Source organism: Giraffa tippelskirchi, chromosome 4, assembly GCF_054371585.1.
Source record: "Giraffa tippelskirchi isolate mGirTip1 chromosome 4, T2T-mGirTip1v1.2.pri, whole genome shotgun sequence".
NCBI lineage: Eukaryota > Metazoa > Chordata > Mammalia > Artiodactyla > Giraffidae > Giraffa > Giraffa tippelskirchi.
The window spans coordinates 52,380,569-52,402,078 of NC_137278.1; positions in this window are offsets into that span (position 1 = coordinate 52,380,569).

Sequence of the window (21,510 nt, forward strand, 5' to 3'; positions counted from 1 at the left end):
TGCCAGTATCAATCCGCAGTTTTGAGAGTCACAGCTGCCATGCTGGATGGAGGCCAAGGATGTCTCAGGACTGCCTGTGCTTGTATAAGATAGATGGAAAGGTTGGGGATTTGTCCCGTCGTTTTATTTTTATATTGCTACTGAGAGCATATATCACAAGCCGCAGTCTGGTGACATGTTTCCCCAGACCTTCTGCTCCATCTTCCTAATAGAAATGAAGGAAATACATTGTGACCCAGGGCCATGCATCCCTAAGTGTGTGATGCATTGGCTTAACCAGAAAAACCAAGTTTCTTAGTTCTAGTCTCATTTGTAATGAAGTAGCTAAAAAGAACCCAGGTAAGAAATGGGGTGAGTGTGGGGCGTTTGATTTGCTTCAGTAGTACCAGGTACTAGATTGAACATGTGTGTATGTTCTGTCTCCAGGTCATGTCTGACTCTCTGAAAGTCCATGGACTATATAGCCTGCCAGGCTCCTCTGATCATGAAATTTCCCAGACAAGAATACTGGAGTGGGTTGCCATTTCCTCCTCCGAAGGATCTTCCCAACTCAGGGATCAAACTTGCATCTTTTACTTTGCAAGTAGATTCTTTACTGCTGAACCATGGGAAGCCCACCTAGTTTGAATAAGACAGCCCTTCTCTAGGAAGTTATTAAGACAATAAAGCTGCTTAAGTGAAGCTTGGAGTCTTAGCTAAAGCTGAAATAAACATTGACCTAGAAACATGTAACAAGCCTAACAGTGAAAGCTGTTCTTTCTGATAAATATTCTACATTTGACTATCATCAGGGTTGTCTAAAATTCCAGGTATTAGAGTCCTTTGTTTGACATTAAGAGATCATCTCATTAAGCCCTTTGTGAAGATGAAAATTTTATCTTTGTCAGGAATGTTCTTTTATGACAGCATTTTGTTTTGTTTTGTTTTGTTATTTGTATTCTTATAAGGTAAAGATTTACTGAGCTTGACTACTTTTTGGCTATAGATTCCTTTTTTTTTTTGATGCTGTATTTTTTTTATTAATTTATTTATTTTAGTTGGAGGCTAATTACTTTACAATATTGTAGTGGTTTTCACCATACATTGACATGAGTCAGCCATGGGTTTACATGTGTTCCCCATCCTGAACCCCCCTTCCCCCTTCCTCCCCATCCCATCCCTCTGGGTCATCTCATTGCACAACAAAGGAAACTATAAGCAAGGTGAAAAGACAGCCTTCAGAATGGGAGAAAATAATAGCAAGCGAAGCAACGGACAAAGAATCAATCTCAAAAATATACAAGCAACTCCTGCAGCTCAATTCCAGAAAAATAAACGACCCAATCAAAAAATGCGCCAAAGAATTAAACAGACATTTCTCCAAAGAAGACATACAGATGGCTAACAAACACATGAAAAGATGCTCAACATCACTCATTATTAGAGAAATGCAAATCAAAGCCACAATGAGGTACCATCTCACGCAGGTCAGAATGTCTGCTATCCAAAAGTCTACAAGCAATAAATGCTGGAGAGGGTGTGGAGAAAAGGGAACCCTCTTACACTTTTGGTGGGAATGAAAACTAGTACAGCCAGTATGGAGAACAGTGTGGAAGTTCCTTAAGAAACTGGGAATAGAACTGCCATATGACCCAGCAATCCCACTGCTGAGCATACTCACCTAGGAAACCAGAATTGAAAGAGACACGTGTACCCCGGTGTTCATTGCAGCACTGTTTATAATAGCCAGGACATGGAAGCAACCTGGATGTCCATCAGCAGATGAATGGATAAGGAAGCTGTGGTATATATACACAATGGGATATTACTCAGCCATTAAAAAGAATACATTCGAATCAGTTCTAATGAGGTGGATGAAACTGGAGCCCATTATACAGAGTGAAGTAAGCCAGAAATAAGAACACCAATACAGTATACTAATGCATATATATGGAATTTGAAAGATGGTAACGATAACCCTATATGCGAGACAGAATAAGAGACACAGATGCATAGAACAGTCTTTTGGACTCTGTGAGAGAAAGTGAGGGTGGGACGATCTGAGAGAATAGCATTGGCTACAGATTCCTATGCACTGACCAGAACAGATAGAATAGTAGTAATAAAATGTCAAAAAGTTTGGATGCATGAATTAATTGTTTAGCTAAACAATAAAACAGTACTGACAGAATGACATATAGACCTCCATATTTCATTAGATGAATCAGCATGGAGAAGGCAGATTGGAGAGGCCAAGGGCTGAAAACCCTAGACTGGGGCTGAACAGCAATGGACAAACCAAAGATGCTATGAAAATGCAGAATGAGGGGACAAATGTCTGGTTGTTGTTGCTTAGTTTCTAAGTCATCTCTGATTCTTTGTGACACCATGAACTGTATGTAGGACTTCCCTGATAACTCAGTTGATAAAGAATCTGCCTGCAATGCAGGAGACTCCAGTTCGATTCCTGGATGGGGAAGATCCACTGGAGAAGGGATAGGCTACCCACTCCAGTATTCTTCGGTTTCCCTTGTGGCTCAGCTGGTAAAGAATCCACCTGTAATGCAGAAGACTGGGGTTCAATCCCTGGGTTGGGAAGATCCCCTGGAGAAGGGAAAGGCTACCCACTCCAGTATTCTGGCCTGGAGAATTCTATGGAACGGATAGTCCATAGGGTCGCAAATAGTCAGACAGGACTGAGCAACTTTCACTTTCATTTTTCAGACTGTATGTAGCCCACCAGTCTCCTCTGTCCATGGAATTTTCCAGCAAAATACTGGAATGGGTTGCCATTTCCTTCTCTAGGGGATCTTCCTGACCCAGGGATCAAACTCACATCACCTGTTTCTCCTGCATTGGCAGGCAAATTCTTTACCACTGCAACAGGAGGGAAATTCACAGAAGTCTTCCTCCTCCCATTATACCCTGCATATTGTCAATGTAGAAAGAGTCAAGTTTAACTTTCCAAAGTTGATTGTTGTCTTTCAAATAAGGTCTAGCTTCTATATTGTACTATTAATAACTCATATTAAAACCTCCCATCTAATTTTGAAGATGCAAGTTTCTCTCTGAACATGCTTGCATTGTATGATTTTCTGAATTACTTCCTGCCATTCTGAACTTTTCAGAAATTTGAATTTTAGACAATGAAGAAACAATGTATTTATCATTGTATTATTAACAATGTGTTTATACTTCTTTTGGGAACTTGCATTTGTATTGAAGAAGGATTATAATTCGATGAGGATCAGGCTGAGAATTTTAACCTTAATAACTGAAGACATTTCATAATAATAAGTAGAATTTTTCTGGATTAGTTTTGTGTGTGTTAGGCTTAGCTGACATTTTATTTTATTCTCATGTTTTAGTGTTTCAAAGCACAGAAGCAGAATTTTTTTTAATTTATTTATTTTTTAATTGAAGGGTAATTGCTTCACAGAATTCTGTTGGTTTCTGCCAAAAGAAGCAGAAATTTAAGTACAAGGAATATGTGCTTGATAAGGAGTATGAATAATTAGAAGTATTTAAAGTTGGATGAGCAAAAACAAGAAAATAAAGAAAGCTTACCCTGTACTAATGTGTACTGCTGCTATAAAATGAGGCAGCAATATTTTTGAAATGAAAAGCAATTAATCTTCTTCACAAATTCTCTATGGCCTTTATGCTACTTTTAATTTTGAAAAAAAAAAAGTATATTGAATACAAGTGTGTATGAAAAGTTTAATCATACTCCTCTGCTTTAGTTTGGAAAGAATACAGAAAGAACCTGAGAGGATCATGTAAACAAAGAAACCGTGGTTGCTCATCAAAGTGTAATTTTTCCTCTGAATTTTGTCAGAATATCTGATTTGTGACTTCTCTCAATGTTGGAGAATTGAAAAAGCCATACATTAAAATGAGATAACAATCAAGCAAAATATTCTATATCTATAGCAGGGTAAAGATGTGAATCCTGCTTTACAGAGTTTCATCTATCCATCCCCTCATTTTTTTTTTAACCCCTTATCTCAGGATAAGAAATGATTCATTCCCTTTTAGGACATATGTAAATGAGAGTTTATTATTTAGTTACTTGTGATTTGGAGCATAAATTCCATGAGTCATTGAGGTCGGTTCAGAAGTACCAATGAGGGCCTTATGAAAAAGAGAGGATTCCGGAGGCAAAAGTGATCGGAGAGAGGGTGACAAGCATGAGTACATGAATGGATACATCAATAAACGTAAGTGAAGGACTTAATTATGGAAATGCTACAGATGAATTGCTTTCTAAATTTTCAGTGTATTTGAATGTTTTTGTCTGACAAATTTTCAAGTTAGTCAGTGATTTTGATCTCAAGTATTACAAATCTAGAAAAGATGGCATTTCTCCCAAAGCCTTATCCAGGACAGCCAAAATTAAGAAGTGGTATGTTTTAGACTTGTGTTTCATCATTAATGCCAATCTCCATATCATAAGACTTTATTTTCTGATTTATGAAATGAAAGTTCACAACCCAAGCCATCAATTATCATAAATCACATTTACCAAAAGTACCTGTTATATTTTTTTTTTCTTAAGATGAATGAATTTTTATTTTGTTTCTTCAATTCATAGCTTCATGGAAGATGCCTAGTGAGAGATAGATTATGACCTTGGGAAGCATTTTCCAAATCTTCGATCTTAAATTACCTTTAAAAAGTAAGAATTCAGGAAAAAAAAATCTTTAGACTCCAAAATAACTTCCCACATGGAATCAAAACCATCCCTCACAGGTGAATTTCCCAAAGTTAACTCTGTGCCAGCTACTTCTTTTTTCCCCTTTATTTTCACTGGGTATTTATGGTAGTTCAAAATTTTTCTAAGGAAGAACATCTACTTGTCTGTGCCTTTATTTTTTTATGAAATGATGACATCTGCAGTGCCAGTCTTGAGAGTTTAGAATATTTGTATCACCGAGTCAGAGTAATTAGATTTGCAACATGTTATACACTGCAAATTTTACTTTTGCTTCACTCAAATGATCAATTAAAATATGACTTCTTTATTTATACTTTATTGATTTAATCCTTCTTGTAGGAACTCCATCCTCCATTGAGAGATGGCAAGAGGAGAAAAGTGATCTTATTTCTTAGAAACTCAGGTGAATGTTTCAGATGAATGTTTAGTCTTCACTTTTCTGGCTCCTTCTCTTGCTTGTATTCAGGAAGGTACATTAGCAGTCCAGCCTGAAAAAGTCTAAGGGAAAAGCTCTGCTGGCCAATCTTGATTGGTATAAAGCCAATCAAATGTTATTAAGGAATTACTCAAGTATATGGAGTGGCCCAGTAGAATTCCATAAATAAAACAGAAGCAACATTTCTGATAAGGAAAGAAAAACAATGGTAGTAATGTAAGAATTTTTTATATACAGAACAATATATACACATTGTAGAGGGGGATGTGGAAAGAGTATGTGAAGTAAAAATCAGTGAATAGCATGTGGAAACTATTGAGCTTACAGTCTTAGGACTTGGATGAGAGGAGTTGGGAGAGTTGTATCTGGCCTGCTCTCCTGAAAGCATTATTGACCAGATAGTAATAAATTAATTTTGAGAGAGAGAGAAAGAAAAAACAGTAAAGAAAAAAAGAGATGAGAAAGAGACTAGGCACTTTTCATACTTCCATTCTGTGAGAATCAACTTCATTTTTGAGATAATTATTCCTTCCTTATATCTGGCTTCTGGCAGCATAATGCCTTCTGTCCCCCCAAAAAGCTACCTCAAGGTCAATCTAATCTCTCTTAAAGAAGTCATGGTCCAAAATAGAATACCATTTTCCCCTCTCTCTTCCTCCATTCAGAGTATGCTTTTCCTGGTACATTTATCAAAATTCAACTTTAAAAATGAAGTGATCAATGATTTTGATGTATTAGCGTAAATTATACTTTATTATCATTTCATATACCTCCCTTTGAAAAGAAAGTAAAGACTAGAGACTCAGGAAGGAAGTTGTCATAAAATAAGTGTGGTAGAGCCTTTAACCCTGAGTCAAAAAGTCTGATAACTCTTGTTTTTGTTTTGAATTTTAGCTGCATATAATAATTTCATGCACTGCTTAAAATTCCATAATTAGAAATCAACTCATGTTAAAATAATTTTCTTGTGAAATACAATTACACTGGGAAGATCAAGTAGGATGGGTAGAATCCACTTGTGCCTTAATGCAAATGAACTACCCAGGTTGGTAGGTGCCCAATATGCTATTGGAGGTCAGTGCAGAAATAACTCCAGAAAGAATGAAGAGACGGAGCCAAAGCAAAAACAACACCCAGGTGTGGATGTGACTGGTGATGGAAGCAAGGTCCAATGCTATAAAGAGCAATACTGCATAGAAACTTGGCATGTTAGGTCCATGAATCAAGGCAAATTGGAAGTGGTCAAATGGTAGATGACAAAACTGAATGTTGAGATTTAAGGAATCAATGAACAAAAATGGAATGGAATGGGTGAGTTTAACTCAAATGACCATTATATCTACAACTGTGGGCAAGAATCCCTTAGAAGAAATGGAGTAGCCATCATAGTCAACAAAAGAGTCTAAAATGCAGTACTTGGATGCAACCTCAAAAACAACAGAATGATTTTTGTTTGTTTCCAAAGCAAACCATTCAATATCACCGTAGTCCAAGTCTATGCCCCCACCAGTAACGCTGAAGAAGGTGAGGTTGAATGGTTCTATGAAGACCTACAAGACCTTCTAGAACTAGTGCCCAAAAAAGATGTCCCTTTCATTATAGGGTACTGGAATGCAAAAGTAGGAAGTACTCAAGAAACACCTGGAGTAACAGGCAAATTTGGCCTTGGAGTACAGAATGAAGCAAGGCAACAGCTAATAGAGTTTTGCCAAGAGAACACACTGGTCATAGAAAACACCCTCTTCCAACAACACAGGAGAGGACTCTACACAGGGACATCACCAGATGGCCAACACCAAAATCAGATTGATTATATTCTTTGCAGCCAAAGATGGAGAAGCTCTATACAGTCAGCAAAAAAAGACCAGGAGCTGACTGTGGTTCAGATCATGAATTCCTTATTGCCAAATTCAGACATAAATTGAAAAAAGAAGGGAAAACCACTAGACCATTCAAGTATGACCTAAATCAAATCCCTAATGATTATACAGTGGAAGTGAGAAATAGATTTAAGGGGCTAGATCTGATAGACAGAGTGCCTGATGACCTATGGACTGAGGTTCCTGACATTGTACAGGAGACAGAAGGCAAGACCATCCCCAAAACAAGAAGTGCAAAAAAGCAAAATGGCTGTCTAAGGATGTCTTACAAATAGCTGTGAAAAGAAGAGAAGCGAAAAGGAAAGATATACCCATTTGAATGCAGAGTTCCAAAGAATAGCAAGGAGAGATAAGAAAGACTTCCTCAACCATCAGTGCAAAGAAATAAAGGAAAATAACAGAGTGGGAAAGATTAGAGATCTCTTCAAGAAAACTAGATTTTGTTTCCAAGAAAATTAGATTTTCTTGGAAGCAATAAAAATGTTCCAAGGGAACATTTCATGCAAAGATGGGATCAATAAAGGGCAGAAATGGTATGGATCTAACAGAAGCAGAAGATATTAAGAAGAGGTGGAAATAATACACAGAAGAACTATACAGAAAAGATCTTCATGACCCAGATAATTACGATGGTGTGATCACTCACCTAGAGCCAGACATCCTGGAATGTGAAGTCAAGTGGGCCTTAGGAAGCATCACTTTGAACAAAGCTAGTGGAGGTGATGGAATTTCAGATGAGCTATTTGAAATCCTCAAAGATGATGCTATGAAAGTGCTGCACTCAATATGCCAGCAAATTTGGAAAACTCAGCAGTGGCCACAGAACTGGAAAATGTCAGTTTTCATTCCAATCTCAAAGAGAGGCAAAGCCAAAGAATGCTCAAACTACCGCACAATTGCACTCATCTGATATGCTAGCAAATTAATGCCCAAAATTCTCCAAGCCACGCTTCAACAATATGTGAACCGTGAACTTCCAGATGTTCAAGCTGGTTTTAGAAAAGGCAGAAGAACCAGAAATCAAATTGCCAACATCTGATGGATCATTGAAAAAGCAAGAGATTTCCAGAAAAACATCTATTTCTGCTTTGTTGACTATGCCAAAGCCTTTGACTGTGTGGATCACAATAAACTGGAAAATTCTTAAAGTGATGGGAACACCAGACAACCTGACCTGCCTCTTGAGAAATCTGTATGCAGATCAAGAAGCAACAGTTAGAAGAGGACATGGAACAACAAACTGGTTCCAAATAGGAAAAGGAGTATGTCAAGGCTGTATATTGTCACCCTGCTTATTTAACTTATATGCAGAGTACATCATGAGAAACGCTGGGCTGGATGAAGCACAAGCTGGAATCAGGATTGCTGGGAGAAATATCAACAACCTCAGATATGCAGATGACACCACCCTTATGGCAGAAAGTGAAGAAGAACTAAAGAGCCTCTTGATGAAAGTGAAAGAGGAGAGTGAAAATGTTGGCTTAAAGCTCAACATTCAGAAAACTAATATCATGGCATCTGGTCCCATCACTTCATGGCAAATAGATGGAGAAACAGTGGCAGACATTATTTTGGGGGGCTCCAAAATCACTGCAGATGGTGACTGCAGCCATGAAATTAAAAGGCGCTTGCTCCTTGGAAGAAAAGTTATGACCTACCTAGATAGCATATTAAAAAGCAGAGATATGACTTTGCCAACAAAGGTCCATCTAGTGAAAACTATGATTTTTCCAGTAGTCATGTATGGTATGAGAGTTGGACTATAAAGAAAACTGAGCACCGAAGATCTGATGCTTTTGATCCGTGGTGTTGGAGAATATTTTTGAGAGCCCCTTGGACTGCAAAGAGATCCAACCAGTAAATCCTAAAGGAAATCAGTTCTGAATATTCATTGGAAGCACTGATGTTGAAGCTGAAACTCCAATACTTTGGCCACCTGATGCGAAGAGCTGACTCATGTGAAAAGACCCTGATGTTGGGAAAGATTGAAGGTGGGCAGTGAATTGGACAACAGAGGATCAAATGGTTGGATGGCATCACTGACTCAATGGACATGAGTTTGAGTAAACTCCGGGAGTTGGTGATGGATCGGAAGGCTTGGTGTGCTACAGCGCATGGGGATGCAAAGAGTCAGACACGACTGAGGGACTGAACCAAACTGAACTGAATAAATTTTCTCTTGTTTTTTTTTTAACCTGAGAATTTCTTAATTTAGTTTCTCACATGACTTAGTTTCAGGACACTTTTACACCCTCCTGCATGCATGATTTCATAATGTCTTCCTCAAAATGTAAAGACAAAAAGAAAAATACAGTATATTTCTGGTGGTATGTCAGTTCAGTTCAGTCGCTCAGTCATGTCCAAATGCGACCCCATGGACTGCAGCACGCCAGGCTTCTCTGTCCATCACCAACTCCCAGAGTTTTCTGGAATTTATGTCCATTGAGTCAGTGATGCCGTCCAACCATCTCATTCTCTATCATCCCCTTTTCCTCCTCCCTTCAATCTTTCCCAGCATCAGATTTTTTTCCAATGAGTCAGTTCTTAGCATCAGGTGGCCAAAGTATTGCAGCTTCAACTTCAGCAGCAGTCCTTCCAATGAATACCCGGGACTGATTTCCTTTAGGATTTACTGGTTGGCTCTCCTTGCAGTCCAAGGGACCCTCAAGAGTCTTTTCCAACACCACAGTTCAAAAGCATCAATTCTTCAGCACTCAGCTTTCTTTATAGTACAACTCTCACATACATACATGACTAATGGAAAAACCATAGCCTAGACTAGACCGACTTTCGTTGGCAAAGTAATGTCTCTACTTTTTAATATGCTTTCTAGGTTGGTCATAGCTTTTCTTCCAAGGAGCATGTGTCATTTAATTTTATGGCTGCAGTCACCATCTGCAGCTATTTTGGAGCCCAAAAAAAGAAAGTCTGTCACTGTTTCCATTGTTTCCCCATCTATTTATAATGAAGTGATGAGACCGGATGCCATGATCTTAGTTTTCTGAATGTTGAGTTTTAAGCTAGCTTTTTCTCTCTCCTCTTTCACTTTCATCAAGAGGCTCTTTAGTTCCTCTTTGCTTTCTGCCATAGGGTGGTGTCATCTGCATATCTGACGTTACTGACATTTCCCCCGGCAATCTTGATTCCTACTTGTGCTTCATCCAGCCTGGCATTTTGAAAGATGTACTCTGCATATAAGTTCAATAAGTAAAGTGACAATATACAACCTTGACATAGTCTTTCCCCAATTTTGAACCAGTCCGTTGTTCCATGTACAGTTCTAACTGTTGCTTCTTAACCTCCTTCTCAGAAGGCAGGTAAAGTTGTTTTGTATTCTCATCTCTTCATGAATTTTCCAGTTTTTTTGTGATCCACATACTCAAAGGCTTTGGTGTAGTCAATAAAGCAGAAGTAAATGTTTTTCTGAAATCCCCTTGCTTTTTCTATGATTCAACTGATATTGGCGATTAGATCTCGGGTTCCTCTGCCTTTTCTACATCCAGCTTGTACAGCTGGAATTTCTTGGTTCACTTACTGCTGAAGTTTAGCTGGAAGGATTTTGGGCATTACCTTTCTAGCATGTGAAATGAGCACAGTTGTACATTAGTTTGAACATTTTTTGGCATTGTCTTTATTTGGGATTGGAATAAAAACTTACTTTTAAAGAATAGGCACATAATATAACCTTAAATTTCAAATAACAGAAAATATATTTTTGCTCCAAAATAAAAAAAAAATGAAAAGTAGTAAAAATTAACTCAGTAGTTCAGACTCAAAATGTATTGTTTGGGAATGCTAGTAGCTGCCATGTAGGCAGATGTGCACCTTACCTCTCACTGAAGGAGGTGTCTCAGCAAAGCCTGAGCTCTGTAGGAAGTACAGTTGACCATGATAGTATAACTCCATTTGTATCATGGACTGGTAGGGGCTAGGGATACACAGTTTATAAAAGTCACATAAACACTTTTTGAAACTGCCAAGCCTGGGAAAGTCCATTTTCTTCTGAACCTTGAAGTTGCTTCTAAACAAGGGTGCATTAAATCATAACAACAGCAAGAGAAGCCACAGCAGCAGCATCCAATCCTAGCCTTGTATCTGCCACAGAGGCATCAAAAATAATCCTGAGATTCACTGCCTATTCATCATGTGAGTCTGAGTTTCTCCATCTTTGATGATATAAGTTCTCTGATGCAGACAGTAAAGCTCTAGTTCTAATTCCACTCTCTCACTACATATATTCCCTGCGACTACCTTCTTTCCTCAACTCAGTTTTCAAAACCGCATGAGTTTTACCTCTTCCATAGATATGTCTCCCAAACACAAGGAGACATGTTCTTTTCTCTGAACAATTTCATGAGTTCTTTCTTTCAATACACATTTAAGATATTAAGATATTCTAGTTGTAGAGACTTCCCTCGTGGTCCAGTGTTTAAGACTCTGTGCTTCCAGTGGAGGAGGTGCAGGTTTAATCCCTGGTTGGAGAACTAAGATCCTGCATGCCTTGTGGTGAGACCAAAAAGAAGACAAATACTGTTTATAAAAAATATTTTAGTTGTATATGCTAGCTAATTCGGGTGATCATCATCCACAATGACTTAAAACCAGTTTTCCTCATCATACCATCTAGCAAAGATACATTACAGTGGATCAATAAACACTGATTGACTTCACGGCCCCCCAAAAATGTTCTGCTCTCTTCCATGCACTCCAGTTCTATTAACAATTGTAGTTTTAGCTGAATATTGCAATCCACATAGAAAATTCATACTTTAGAATATTCACTATCTAATTAGAATGCCTCCTCACTCCAACCAGTGGCATAAATGTCACACTTTTATATTTAATATGCCTATTTATTTTCTATGTGTGCACATACATAATTTTTTCTAATAAATTTGATATATCTCATGGCACAAAGTGTAACTATTTCTAATTAGTTTGATCAAAGATACCACAGTCAGTGCTGAGAAATGGAAATTATGCTAATAAAAATTCTATTGCTTCTGACAGGAGGAAAAATGGTCATACATTGATTCAGTCCTCCCAGCCTTCCAGAAAAATATTTACATGTGACATATTTACAAGAGTACATAAATGTGTATATAGTCATACTTTGTAATATTCCTAAAGGCCCTACAGCAGAAGCAGCAAGACAGAAAGCTATTTCTACTGACTCTTTTATTATTTGTGCCATTTCTACACTGGTCTATTATGACTTTAACTCTTACACACTCTGCAAGGTTGAATGGGCAAGCAGTGAAATGAACTGATCGTAAAGAGATCAAGTATTTCTCTCTTAAGTTCTCCTTTCATTCCAGAGTCTTCAATGTCAGAAGATAATAGGATATTCTTACTAAACCAAGATTCTTATAATGATTATTTGTGAAGGATAAACTATCATTTATTAAGTATATAAATGTGTGGAGAGGTTAGCAGAAGATGAGCTGAACTCAGGTCTATAGGGAAAGATCTGGAAATGACTGATTTGTTCCATAAATATGTTTAGAAGGTACCACAAGAAACTTACCACCTAAGAAACAGAATGCAGAATAGTGGGACTTCCCTGGCATTCCAGTGGTTAGAATTCTGTGCTCTCAATGTGAGGGGCATGGATTCAGCCACTGGTTGGGGAATTAAGATCCTGTAGATAGCACAGAGCAGCCAAAATACTATATCAGAAAGAATCGTGAAATCACTTAGCAACTGAAAATCAAATTCTCTTAGAAAATATTTGTTTGGACTGTCTCCTATTAAGGGTCTCCAAGGGTTTATCTTCTGCAATAACTATTTATTTACGATTCTTTGTGATCTTATGGAGTGCAGCACACCAAGCTTTCCCGTCCTTTGCTATCTCTCGGAGGTTGCTCAGACTTATGTCCATTGAGTCAATAATGCCATCCAACCATCTCATCTTCTGTCGTCCCCTTCTCCTCTTGCCCTCAATCTTTCCCAGCATCAAGGTCTTTTCCAATGAGATGGCTTTTAGCATTAGGTAGCCAAAGTATTGAAGATGCAGCTTCAGCATCTATCCTTCCAATGAATATTCAGGGTTGATTTCCTTTAGAATCAACCGATTTGATCTCCTTGCAGTCTAAGGGCCTCTCAAGAGTCTTCTCCAGCACCACAATTTGAAAGCACCAAATCCTTGGTGCTCAGTCTTCTTTATAATCCAACTCTCACATCCATACATTATTACTGGAAAAACCATAGATTTGACTATACAGACTTTTGTTGACAAAGGGATGTCCCTGTTGTGGTTGTTGTTGTTTTGTTTTGTTTTGTTTTTTTAATATGCTGTCTAGGTTTGTCATAGCTTTTCTTTCAAGGAGCAACCATCTTTTAATTTCATGGCTGCAGTCACTGTCCACAGTGATTTTGGAGCCCAAGAAAATGAAGTCTGTCACTGTTTCCACTTTTTACCCATCTATTTGTCATGAAGCGATAGGACCAGATCCCATGATCTTAGTTTTTTGAAGACTGAATTTTAAGCCAGCTTTTTAAACTCTCCTCTTTCAACCTCAACAAGAGGCTCTTTAATTCCTCTTCTCTTTCTGCTGTTAGAGTAGAATCATCTCCGTATCTGAAGTTGTTGATATTTCTCCCAGAAATCTTGATTCCAGCCTGTGGTTTACCCAGCCTTCCATTTCACATGATACTCTGCATATAAGTTAAATAAGCAGGGTGACAATATACAGCCTTGACCCACTCTTTTCCCAATTTTGAACCAGTTCATTGTTCCATGTTTGGTTCTAACTGTTGCTTCTTGAACTGCATGCAGGTTTCTCAGGAAACAGGTAAGGTGGTCTGGTATTCCCATCTCTTAATTTTATGAGGTGTGCTGTACCTTAATTTCTTGTTTTAGAGACTATGCCAGGCACATGGAGGATATTTCACAAATAAAGATTTTACCTCTTCTTTTCCTCATATTTATTCACTTATTTGTTCATTTGATAATAATTAATAAGGATAAACTGAGTCTAAGGAGGTACTCAGGAGTCAAAACTTCTAATGTTATCCTTTCTTGCATGAAGCTTATAATATACTAGTGAATAAGTTAGAAATTAATAATATAACTAAAAAGTAAATATTAAGTTAAAATTATATGCTAAGGAAAAGGAAATACAAGGTGCTATACAAGGGACCTAAGGCTGAATTTTCATGGAAAACTTTCTTATGGAAGTGACATCTAAGGGAAAATAAGAAGCATGAATGAGATCAACCAAGAGAAAAATATTTCAGTTCACAACAAAGCTTATGTGAAAGTTCTGGATCTTAAAGAACTTCAGCAGCTGTTAGGAACCCATAGAAATTCGGGACAAATAAAGCACAGAGAATGAAGGTGTCAGCAGCATGAAATGAGGCCAAAATTCTAGACAGATGATGAGTGTGATAATTACATGACTTTCAATAGTTAATGTAAAACGACTAGATTTTATCCTTTGTGCAATCTGAAGACTTTAAAAGGAACTCAGTGGAATCATTGATACTATCATACTTTTACCCAAAAGCAGATGATTCTGGCTTTTTTTTTTTTAATAATTGCAGGATAATTGCTTTACAGTGTTGTATTGGTTTCTGTTGTATAACTATGTGAATCAGTCATAAGTATACATATGTCCCCTCCCTCTTGAGACTTCCTCCCACCCCAACCACCATCATACCCCTCTAGGTCATCAGAGAGCACCAGGCTGGGCACTCCCTGTGTTAAAGAGCAACTTCCCACTAGCTATTTATTTGACACGTGATCATGTATATATGTCAATACTACTGCACAGCTAGCAGCATGGGGAAATTTTTCAGGAAAACTTTTTGTATAATTGAAGAAAGAACTGACTCACACATACAGAGAATAAGCTAGTGGTTGCTAGTTGTGGGAGGTAACATAGGGTAGGGGACATTGGAGGTACAAACTACCGGGTGTAAGCTAGGCTACAAGAATGTATTGCATAACACAAAGAATATAGACAATGTTTTGTATAACTGTAAATGAAGTGCAACATTTAAAAATTATATAAAAATTTTAAAAGACATTATTAAAGCAAGATATTTTCAGCAATATGCTGTGAGAATAGAAGATAATGATCAGGTTTCAGAAATTGTGATGACATAGTCAAACATGTGACTATGAGATTAGAGTAGAGGCAACATTGAGATGAGAAAGTCATATAATTGGAAGGGTAAAGTGTAAAGAAATTCAAATGTGAAAAACATGTGAAGAGTAAAGGATTTTCACAGTAGGTAAGGAATGGAAGACATCAATTCAGGTAAATCTATGAAAAAAGACACAAGATGGCAATTTAACTTGACTTAGAGGAAGAATGGTCCCCTGATATTACCTAAGGCTATTGACATACCTCTATACCACAGTTACCCAAAATTGATCGGTCTATGAAAAGCCACAAATTACTCATGGGCTAATTGCTTCTTAGAAACAATCTATCCTAAACTACTTCATGTTACAAAGGAAAGATTGATTCCCAGAGAAATAAAGTGTTTCTCAAGATCACATCTTAAATTTATAGGAAAATAATTCCTAAGCCTTAGTTCGGCCTTCTTTCCATACCGCCAAATTAAGGTAATATTTCCCAAATAATCTGGTAGTGTAAATGTTTGGGGTCTTCAAGCAAACGGTAAGTACTATTAGAGACTTCCCTGTAGCTCAAACGGTAAAGGGTCTGTCTGCGATGAAGGACACCAGGGTGCTATCCCTGGGTTGGGAAGTTCCTCTGGAGAGGGAATGGCAATCCACTCCAGTATTCTAGCCTGGAGAATTCCATGGACAGAGAAGCCTGGTGGGCCACAGTCCATGGGATTGCAAAGAGTCGGACACGACTCAGTGACTAACAGACACCTAAGTACTATTTTTCTTTCTCATTCAAGTTCTGAACAAGTTGGTAAAAGAATATACAACAAAATAGAAAACGAAAATAACCTCACTACACATAAAATCTAAATTATAGCGTATGGTTCAGTATGATGCAAAATGGATCAGCTAAATAAAACTCATTCAGTTCAGTTCAGTTCAGTCACTCAGTCGTGTCCGCCTCTTTGCGACCCCATGAATCGCAGCACGCCAGGCCTCCCTGTCCATCACCAACTCCCGGAGTCCACCCAAACCCATGTCCATCGAGTCGGTGATGCCATCTCATCCTCTGTCGTCCCCTTCTCCTCCTGCCCCTAATCCTTCCCAGCATTAGGGTCTTTTCCAATGAGTCAGCTCTTCGCATGAGGTGGCCAAAGTATTGGAGTTTCAGCTTCAACATCAGTCCTTCCAGTGAACACCCAGGACTGATTTCCTTTAGGATGGACTGGTGGGATCTTCTTGCAGTCTTCTCCAACTTAGACAGCATATTAAAAAGCAGAGACATCACTTTGCCAACAAAGGTCCATCTAGTCAAGGTTATAGATTTTCCAGTAGTCATGTATGGATGTGAGAATTGTACTATAAAGAAAGCTGTGCACTGAAGAATTGATGCTTTTGGACTCTGGAGTTGGAGAAGACTCTTGAGAGTCCTTGGACTACAAGCAGATCCAACCAGTCCATCCTAAAGGAGATCAGTCCTGGGTGTTCATTGGAAGGACTGATGTTGAAGCTGAACTCCAATACTTTGGCCACCTCATGCGAAGAGCTCATTTGAAAAGACCTTGATGCTAGGAAAAATTGAGGGAAGGAGGAGAGGGGACGACAGAGGATGAGATGGATGGTTAGATGGCATCACCGACTCAATGGACATGAGTTTGGGTAAACTCTGGGAGTTGGTGATGGACAGGGAGGCCTGGCATGCTGTAATTCATGGGGTTGCAAAGAGTCAGACACGACTGAGCAACTGAACTGAACTGAAGAATTTTTCTAAAGGCTCAAAAACATCAAAGATATTTTCTCATTGTCTCTCACCCCCCAGGGATAATCTCTCAGCCCTCCATTCCACACAAGTCTGTTGTCCTCTGCATCACTTTAGTGCTCTCCTCATCTAATGAACAACTGTTGCCCAAGGACACCCTGTATTCTTCTGTGTTGGATTCAGTAATTCCTTATTCTTCCACTTTCTTGGTCTTGATTTATAGTTCTCTTGACTTGGTGTAGAAGTCTAAGTTAAAAAAAAAAAAATCTTTTGGACGTTTGAAAGCATTGTCATCTGTTCTCCATCCTCTTGGAATGCTCTTTCACATTGGGTCTATATAATCTAAACTAACATGTTCATTTTTAAAACCTATGTATTATTTCTAATTAGTCATGTTTTCTAGTATCTTTTTTTTTTTCAAACAGATGATTGATCTTCTTTTGTGCCTCTGAAGATATTGATTATAGGATATTTTATTTCCCTTCTTGATTCTTGTTTCTTTCTTTGTCTATCTTTCATAGGTGGCGCTAGTTGTAAAGAACCCGCCTGCCAATACAGGAGATGTGAAGAAAGCTGAGCGCTGCAGAGTTGATGCTTTTGAACTGTGGTGTTGGAGAAGACTCTTGAGAGTCCCTTGGACTGCAAGGAGATCCAATCAATCCATCCTAAAAGAGATCAATCCTGGGTGTTCATTGGAAGGACTGATGTTGAAGCTGAAACTCCAATACTTTGGCCACCTCATGCGAAGAGTTGACTTATTGGAAAAGACCCTAATGCTGGGTAGGATTGGGGGCGGGAGAAGAAGAGGACAACAGAGCATGAGATGGTTGGATGGCATCACCAACTCGATGGACATGGGTTTGGGTGGACTCCGGGAGTTGGTGATGGACAGGGAGGCCTGGCGTGCTGCGATTCATGGGGTTGCAAAGAGTCGGACACGACTGAGCGACTGAACTGAACTGAACTGAACTGAAGAGATGCGGTTTCGATTCCTGGGTTGGGAAGATCTCCTGGAGGAGGAAATGGCAACCCACTCCAGTATTCCTTGCCTGGAGAATTCCAGGGACAGAGGAGCCTGGTGGGCTACAGTCCATGGGGTCACAAAGAGTTGGACACAACTGAAGTGACTTAGCACACATCTTTCATATTGGAGGATTTCTTAAAATGTCAGCCACCCCTGATTCTCCAGACATACATAAAAAGTTGATTGAAAGTCATGTGGGCATGAAAATCTTTACCATCTTTTGGGCTTCATTGTTGGAATATCGGGCAGAAAACTAAATTTTGTTTGTTTTACCCACAATTGCCAGTTTCTCTACCCACTGAGCTACCGAGGACATCCCTCATAGTTCAGTCAGTAAAGAATCTGCCTGCAGTGCAGGAGACCCAGGTTCCATTCCTGGGTTGGGAAGATCCCCTGGAGAAAGAAATGGCAACCCACTCTAGTGTTCTGGCCTGGAGAATCCCATGGACAGAGGAGCCTGGCAGGCTATACAGTCCATGGGGTCCCAAGAGTCGGACACGACTTAGTGATTAAACCACCACGCCAGTTTCTCTAGAGGAAGCCTCCAGTCTTCTGCCTGGAGCATTGTCACCTGTCTCATGAGAGAAGGATGGGAAATGTGGCTCGGTTTCCCTACACTCAGTGTTCCCCTGACTTCCCCCTCCATCTTCATTCCCACATCTTACCCACAACATCTCCTGTGTCTAATGGACGAGAGACCTTTAGATTTGACTTCTCCGCAAAGGATGCCACTTGTTTTCCTAGGAGATTACCTAGGAGAGGGGTAATCATTTGACTGTGCTTGGGTAGACCTGTCGAGCAACTTTCTGTTTTAGCCATTTTATTCAAAAGCACCTTCTATGGTACTGAAGCTTCCCATTTTGAAGTCTTTATTGGATCCTTATGTGCAATTATCTTACTTTTCATTGCCATCTTGCGCTGTTGATTCCCTCTCTTCTAATCTTCCGTCATTTTTTCGTCTTCCGGTATTGTGTTATATCCTGTTCATTACTATTCTTCCCTGCCATTCAATTTCATCTTGTAAATTTATGAATTTTCATTCTGCTGTCATTCCCTATGTTTCATCAGAAATCTAGGTTAGTAATTTAATTTTTTCTAACCCAACACACTGGAGAACAAAATTCTATCAGTCACAGTGGCACACTTACAGGGAGATTTTTCAAAATAGAATGAAGAGAAGGTCATTACAGAATCACAGAGAACATGCATAGCTGACCTCTCCAGAGCAGGTTTGCATACTGAGGAGTCCAGCCCAGACTCAAACATTATATGTGATTTTTCAGGTCCCACCACAGACAATTTCAAAGGCTCTACTTGACAGGGGAAAGCTGGCCTCCCCACACCAGTCTTGGTGCGTGATCAATGCATGATAGTCTCTAAGGGGAGTTACAGTCAAGGAGTAAGACCCAAGGAACCTGCATTCCAAAGCTGCTCTATTTTGAAAAAAAGTGAAAGTGCTAGTTGCTCAGTCCTGTCTGACTCTTTGCAACCCCATAGCCCTCCAGGATCCTCTATTCTTGGAATTTTCCAGGCAAGAATAGTAGAGTGGGTTGCCATTCCCTTCTTTTGGGTAGTAGGCAAATGCCTTCCTTAAGTGCCTCTGCTAAAGCCTTACTAAGGAAGTGGGAAGGCAGAGGGGAACTTGAAGATGCTTTTCCTCACTCTGACTCAGTACTCAGTACTTTTCCATTCCTGATTCTTTCCCCTGGCTCTGCAGCTAGCCCCAGGGACCAGAGAGTAAAACTATAGTTCCAGGTCTCATCAACAATGAGGCAAACCATGTCTGTGCTGATCCACTGCACTGTTCTTTGGGGGAAAATGAAACAGGATAGTTAGTACTTCCTGTGGCTTAGCTTCTTGCTTCTACTATCATGGTAAATGATTAAAGTCTTGACTGTTAGTTCCATTTTGGCTTCTGCTTAAACGGTTACTCCACATCTGACATCTCAGCTGTCCTCAGCTTAGCTGAGCTCCTCACATATACTCCTTCTTCCCTAGATTGCCAGTTTTAAATCCTGACCTGACAAGCACAGATGCCAACACAAAGTACAGAGCACTGAGGCTTTATAAAAATTATTTAACTTCCTTGAGCCTCAGATTTCTCATCTTAAAGTGAGAATAATAGCATTCCCCTCTTTCAACTTTGGAAGCATTCAATGAGATGGCTCATGTAAGGATTTTAGAGGTTGCAGTCACACAGTAAATGCTAGTCAATGTTAATGATAATATTGAAGATGAGCATAATGATGGTTTAGATTGTTCAACATCGTATCCCTTTAAAACCTACCCATTTTTCTCCATAGAGGAGTTGGAGTCAAGTGTCTAATTCATTTTCTCTTACTAAAAAATTAAACATTAAATAATGATGAGCAGGGAGTTTGAGAAGAATAAGTAATTTGATCTTTCAGTCCTCAATTGAAATTTTATTTGAATTTTAATGAAAGGATGCATTGGCTCAGTTTGTAAACCAAGTCCCCAATGCTAAGGTAGTACCTTGTTATTCATCTCAGGCAGGCGTCATTACAGTCTCAATGTTCCATTTATTTTGTGTTCTATCAAATGTTTTCAAGCTTTCTTGTTTTCATTATGGATTTTTGCTAAGATCTGTACTGTCTTAAAAATGATCTTTGTTTTCCTCCTCTATGGCCATAACCATTTTTAGTAATCACAAACTCACACCTCCATGTCAAGAGAGTAGGGTAAAAACACGTGGCAGAGAGATCTTGATAGCTGGAAATCATTTCCCCTTCTGGCTTCTCCATGTCCTCAGCCTTCTTAGAAGGCATTGGCCCCAATGCTAGTATTTTTTCAAATGAATCCCCCAGTATATTATCATGAATAAATGCAAATATTTGCCAGATGTATTTGGGTGTGCAGGCATTGTAACCAACTAAGTCAGTAAACAGAGAAAACATATATGCTCTTTAAAATTCTGAAGGAAGCAGATTTAGAGACAGCAAGATTTTAATATTTGTTCATTCATTTTATCCATTTATGCAATAGCTATTGTGTGTTTTCTATATGCCAGGCAGCTATGAACTGGATAATTACCATATAACACCTCTGGAAGGAGAAATTGTCAATTTATGTCTGACTGGGCCTCTTGGATAAACAATTTTATTGTCATTGATTATCATATCTCTTTTAGAATGCTATCCATTCCACACAAGAAGTTTTACCTTGTGTGTGTGTATGTGTGTTTTTAATTTAATTTCATTGAATTGATATCTTCCTTGGGGGAACACATAGTCATTTTAGCCAAAGTGCAAACCAACCCCCTCGAAAGCATCTAGTTAAACGTACATAGGAATAGAAAATTATCAGTGATTCGTTGTGATAAAATAATAATTTGCCAGATTCTTCTGGTACTTATGGTTGCTCCTTGGGGATATTTATTAAATTATCAAAGCATTCCATGAGAAGGTAATGAGAACTGGGATGCAGTGATAATAAGAAGGTGTTTTATCCTTTGATAGATTCAGGGAAATAAGAAAATGATATAAGAAGTGAATAATAATAGAAACCTAATTTTTTGTTTATTTTATGTTCCATAAGATGTGACCATTAAAGATGAAAATATAGGTCTTAAGATGCATTAGTGGGAGTATTGGGTCCAATAAGGTGGATTCATT